The sequence below is a fragment of the Chiroxiphia lanceolata genome, chromosome 16, assembly GCF_009829145.1.
Source record: "Chiroxiphia lanceolata isolate bChiLan1 chromosome 16, bChiLan1.pri, whole genome shotgun sequence".
Taxonomy (NCBI): domain Eukaryota; kingdom Metazoa; phylum Chordata; class Aves; order Passeriformes; family Pipridae; genus Chiroxiphia; species Chiroxiphia lanceolata.
This window is the reverse complement of record NC_045652.1, coordinates 6,585,458-6,591,510: the sequence shown is the minus strand read 5'-3', so window position 1 is coordinate 6,591,510 and position 6,053 is coordinate 6,585,458. Positions and strand designations below refer to the sequence as shown.

Sequence of the window (6,053 nt, the reverse complement as noted above, 5' to 3'; positions counted from 1 at the left end):
ATAATCTGATTGCCAGCTTCAGGAGGACTGTAAGCCACTTTAGCAGTCCTCTGCAAAACTTGCTTCAGAGAGATCATTCCTGCTACAAGCAATCCAACTCACCAAGTGTGTGATTTAGCACTTCATTTTGGCTCAAAATCCTCCTGTACCGTGCTCTGGTTCTCTTCATAGAGCCGCCTCAGAGTGTGGGATTCCTCTGGGGAACGAGAGCGGAAGGTGTGCTCCAACCACAGCGTTCAACCTGTGTGTTCACAGCAAAGCTGTTCCAAAGTAAACCCCTGCACTGTGCTTTGTGCTGAGTATCTGACACCCACACAACGTTTGCCTTACAAAGGGGTGTCATTGGGACGGGTCTGCCTGCCCACATCCACAGGCACAAGCGTGTCAGCACACACCTTCCTCCCGGCTCTCTCCTGGGCAACGGGGACTAAATACCTGCTCCTAAAAGTCACACTAAGTTGCCTTTTACATGACAAAGAGACTGAGACCTTCTAGATCTTGGCAAAGCTTAAAAAAAAAAGGTTTTTTGCTATTCTGGCAGGAAACTCTGTATGTAGAGAGATATTCCTTAGCTCTGCTGTGTTATTTGCCAAAGCACAATTCCTTAACTGAATTAGATTACCAACTGTTCTGCCCTCCCCCATCTTCTTTATGGGCAGGTTCAAACCTGATGTATAACCTCTGATAGAAAAGAGATCAATTCACTTTACCCATACTCCATTATGCATTGAATAACACACTTCCTGAGATTCATGCTGCCAATGGCTGCAGTAACATTCTCTATTTCCAAAGGAAGTCATCAGACACACCTTAAGTTGCTAAATTACTCAGTGCAGGCACAGTTACAGAAAAGCCAATGATAAAACTGAGACCTGATGTAAACAGCTGAAGCTCATGATAATGGGTTAGCTGGTGACAACAGTGATGTAAATATTCTATTAGCAAACAGGTCAGAAAATGGGTGTAATTTTCCTGAGCTTAATCTACAAGGGCTGTTTACTACATACAAATAAAACAGCACTTCTGAGAAAATGGGATAGAATAAAATAATCCAATATCATAGAGCATAGATTGCTACATTTAATCCTTCTTAACCACAATAAATAATAATAATAAAAAGATTATTTTTAAAGGGCAGGAAAAATTCTAGTATTTTTTCTTTAGAGAAATTGTAAAGACTAACACAACGTTAACAAATTAAAAGTGTCTCAGAAAGAAGAGGGATGACAAACTAATAACTAATGATGTGCTCTCCTTGAATCCCTGAAGCATCTTGATGTATATAAATCAGTATCTCGTTTTTCAAGATAGATCCTGCACCCTCAGAAAGTGTCCTTAGCTCACTGGACATGAAATGAAGTGCTGCCCACTCTCTTTTTTTTCTTCTTCTGGCTAGCAGAAGCTCTCTCACCCATTTGAAAAATGATTATTTTTCTGTTCACATCCTCATCAGACTAGTCAGCCATGACTTTGTCACGCTGTGGTGTGTTTTACTCATGATTCCCCTCTGAGGCTGCCCTGAGGCACGAAGCTCATGCTCGTGGTGGTGGCTGGCAGGAACGCATTCCAGCTCGCCCCACGTGGCTTCTGTGTGCTCCAGCACTGCGCTGAGATGGCTTGGCTCCTTTTTTTGTTTAATTTAAGAAATCCTTTCTAGTTTCGCACCTTCCAGCCCACATGAATCGTTGTTCCCCGCGCTGTGGGCCGGGTCGGTCTCCCCCCGGGGGGACTCTCGCCCTCTGCTGCCCTTACAGCGTGACCGCTGCTGGGGAAAACCCCTTGGACCGGGAGAGAACCCATGGGCAGGCCTCACACAATATTCTCTGTTGTAAAGACCTGCACTGGCTTCCATGATTTCCAACAAAATTTGAACAAGGAAGAAATCTTCAACTAACTTGAAAAACGCTCAGTAGCTTCCCAAGGAAACTTGGGAAAGGTTCAGAGGTAACATGGGGCTCATACCATAAAAGTTACAGTTTAACTTGCCCCTGGCTGTTCTCAAACACTGCTGCCCCTCCACCACTGTCACTCTCTCAGCTCTAGCAGGAATCACGCCTCTGCCCCGGCAAGAATTGCATGCAAAAAGAAAATTAATTGTATCTAAAACACGGTTGTTGTTGGAGTGACAAGTCACAAACACAGCTTTGCAACGTGCCATTTGTACTGCAGGAAGATATTGTTATGCTGTTTAGGTTAAGTCTGAGGGTAACTAAATTACAACATATAGATGTTTAAGAAAGAATAAACAAAAGAAGTCAAAAAACCCCCACCAAACCCCTCTTTATTTATACAGAGGTAAGTGTTGTCCAGTAAAGGCTATTCTGTTCTTACGTGGCTTTCAAAAAAAACCCCAAAAACCCAGACTGATGTAGTTGCTGTAAAAAAAAAAAAAATCATCCTATTTCAAGGCTCAAGCCCATAATTTGACTAGAAAGTGCTGGAAATTACAATGTACAATTTCATCAGCATTTGAAAAGGAAAAGCTTTTGCTGTTTCAGTGCTGCAGCAGATCAGAGTTTTCAACAGCATGGTATGCACATGACAGAACAAACAAAACACCACAGGGAGCATAACTTGTATGCAATACTCGATGTTTTATCATAGAGATATTAAGAATCCAGCCCTACCAGGAAAAAAGTAGAAACAAAACCTAATATTGGCCATACCTTTGGTGGGAATCCTCCTCCATATGCTGGCCAGCCACGAAAATGTGCCACAGAGCTTCCTGTTCTGGCCAGAGCAATGCTCCCTCACCTCTGGGGATCCTCAGCAAAATAAGGGTGTCAGGCAGTGGCAGCAAATTGAACAATAATAGTGTGGGCCCCCCCTGAAAAAACAACAAAAAACCCCCACCAAATTGACTTTTAGAAATTATTACATTAAGACATATTCAATCTACATATGATTCTTCAAAATAAACAGCAGTATTTTGGTTAATTGCCTTTGGAAGGGAATTGTTCATAATCTGACTTAGTTCAGTTTAGTTTTGTAGGTTTCTCTTCTCTTAAGATCTAACATGGCTTAACTGTTTTGTTAATTCAGATCAATACTCCTTTTGCCTTCACCAAAGGAGTTCTCTATTTCACACTCCAGTTTTGTATAAAGCTCTGTCTTGGTGAAGCATTTATAGAACTCATGTGTACATTCCTTGTTATGAACCATTTCCTTGGGTAGCAGTGAAAACATATATTCATGTCTGACCAAAACTGACTGTTTTTACAGAAGTTAAAAAAACCCAAAACCAAACCCAAACATTTTCTGAAATTTCCTGTTTTAATTATTCAAGGAGATTTTTTTCCTTCCCTAAATATATGCAGAGTTGGAATAACCATATATTCCATATGTACTTACATTCCATAACCACTGTTTAAGGAAAAAGAGCATTGTCTTCATCCATATGTATATTATAGAACTCTGGGTCTGGGAAAGATCAAGAACTTGATTCAAATGAAAAAAAAACCACACACACTCTCAAAAAAAACCCATCAGCAAAACCAAAACAGTTTTGAAGGGAGTACATTCCTGGAATTATGTCCACACATAAATAACTTATTCACGTCAGAAATTCCAGTGAACTTTAATCCTCATGTCAGCAAGTGTTGCATGATAAGGATTTCAGATGCTGCAGATAAAGAAAAAACTGAAAAAACCTTGTCTTCCATTCATCTGGAACTATCATTTGTAGCTATAGAATTCTCTTGATCAGTGAGGTTTTGTTTCCTCTCCAAAAATTTGTTTAGAGTTCAAGACAAGCCCCTATGCTTGTTTGGCTTCATAAGCTTTTTCAAGATTTTATAAGGATGTAAAATAAAGAAGTCAGGAGTTTGCTCAACAACTTCCTAATTCTAACGCAAAATTTACTTTGTTTTCTGAGAGTTTGATGGGCAGGGTATTAGTATAGACATTTTAGTAATTTAACTTTACCTGATGCGATTTTCAGGCTCACATTTGCAGTCTGTACCACATCTGGAGCGTTCCCTAAGCAGTCAGCCCATCAGCAGAGCTCCCAACAGGCCATCCTCTCCAGGTGAATGGGATGCAGCCAATCCAAACAGCAGGCTTAGGAAAATCAGCAACATGATTTATGTAATACCTATAAATCAAATACCTATAAATCAAAAGGATCAGCATCGTGCTACTACCAGCCAAAAGATTTTTCCTCAGTAGTGGTTTGCTGTTCTGGATGAGAATGATCATACTGCTTGCTTTCTTAAGCTGCTTAGTGTTCAAACAACTGTAATTTGGAATTGGATAAGCCTTTCTCCCATTTTTATGGTGTATTTCATGGTTTATGATCTATGGATGAAACTGTTCTTCCATGCCTGATCTTTTTTACTCTGTTTCTCTCACGTCCCTTTAGATCCTGCAGTAAGCAAAGGCCCAATTTCACACAGAGTCCTGTGGATCTTTTAAATGCCATTCTATCGACTTTAGCATTAACTATTTAACATCCGACTGCTACGATTGACTTGTCACACTTAGTCTCTAGAATCGACCTGGCTGAGATCAGTGGGAGGTAACTCACCCTTTGGAGCTGGGAAAAGCCTCAAGGTAGAGTTTCAACAATTTATATTTACAGTCCCTCCACACTAATTAGACTAGAACAGTGTTTAATACATTAATGTATTAATATGTTTAATAATTAATGTTTCATGCCACATCAGGTCAAGGAACTTTCCCTCAGCATAACTTCAGCTGATAAACTACAATTTGGCTGCATTCCTTCCATGATTAGTGGTATTTTAATCTGTATAATATACTTGTTAAAACCTCCAAAGCTTTTCTCTCTGCAGTCCTACTACACAGGCCACACCAATTACCACAGTATTTCTGGGACATATGTATAAGACTGGTCAGCTGCACTATTGACATTGTCATCACTAATGCTGCTGGAAAAAAGGAAACTGAATCACAGAATAGCCTGATTTGGAAGGGACTCACAAGAATCACTGACTCCAACTCTTAGCCCTGCACAGGACCCCCCAAAATCCCACCATGTGCCTGAGAGCATTGTCCTAACACTTCCTGAGCTCTGTCAGGCTTGGTGTGTGACCACTGCCCTGGGGAGCCTGTTCAGCGCCCGACCACCCTCTGGGGGAAGAACTTTTTCCTAATATCCAACCTAAACCTCCCCTGGCACAGCTTCGTGCCGTTTCCTCGAGTGCTGTCACTGGTCTCCACAGAGCAGAGCTCAGTGCCTGCCCCTCGTGAGGGAGCTGCAGACCACGGTGAGGTCTGACCTCAGTCTCTGGACAAACCGGGTGCCCTCAGCCGCTTCTCGTGGGGCTTTTCCTCCAGACCCTTCACCACGTTCATTATCAGAACACCAACTGCGTCCACTGCCAGAGAACGGGAAAAACAACCCCTCTCATTTGGGAGAGCACTGCAGGGAGCTGCAAAGCAGCCGTTCCGTGGGCACGGTGTGTGGGACACGCTGCCCGACCAGGGAAGGTGGTTACTGGGGGGTCCCAGGGAAGGTGTCCCCGCCCGCACCTGCCGCTGAGAAGGGAATAACAGCACAGCGTCCCTTCTGCCGCCTGCTCGCTGAGGGGCTGTTATCGGGCAAAAGCGTTTTCATACACGTATGTTGTGAGTTCCAACGCAAGGAATCGAAGTCGCGGGACTCACAAACGCCTCTCACCGCTGAGCTCAGCCCCGGCCAGCCCTCAGCCCCCAGGGCTCCGCCCCCGCTCAGGGCCCCGCCCCCTCCGCCAGCTGCGTTACGTCACTGGGCGGAACGGCTCCCGCCAGCGCGCTGCTCGTGTGAGGCGGCTTCCGGGAGAGTCAACAGGAGCCTTAAAGGGCCGCAGCGCCCCGCTGCCCGGAGCAGCGCCCCCGGCTGACGCGGGCTCGTTCGTCTTGCTGTCTGCACACCCGCTCACACGGCACCGCCCGCACGGAGTGCCCTGGGGCGCTCTCCGGCCCGCTGGGGGCAAAGGCGCGGGGGGGCGGGGCCACAGCCAACCGGCCAATTAACGGCAAAGCGCTTCCCAGCCGGCACCAATCAGAGGTGCCGATCCCCAAAGCGCGCGCGGCGGGCCAATGGGAAGCCC

The 6,053-nt window shown here is 44.7% G+C and overlaps 1 long non-coding RNA gene across 1 annotated transcript; it reads right to left on the bottom strand.

Annotated features, from left to right (window-relative positions):
- Nucleotides 1–889: 889 nt before the first annotated feature.
- LOC116794689 lies at nucleotides 890–5,802 on the bottom strand. The gene is made up of 3 exons (XR_004359851.1): nucleotides 5,494–5,802; nucleotides 3,925–4,059; nucleotides 890–2,827 (listed from the first exon to the last, which is right to left on the bottom strand). It is a non-coding gene; the product is annotated as an uncharacterized LOC116794689 (long non-coding RNA).
- Nucleotides 5,803–6,053: the final 251 nt, after the last annotated feature.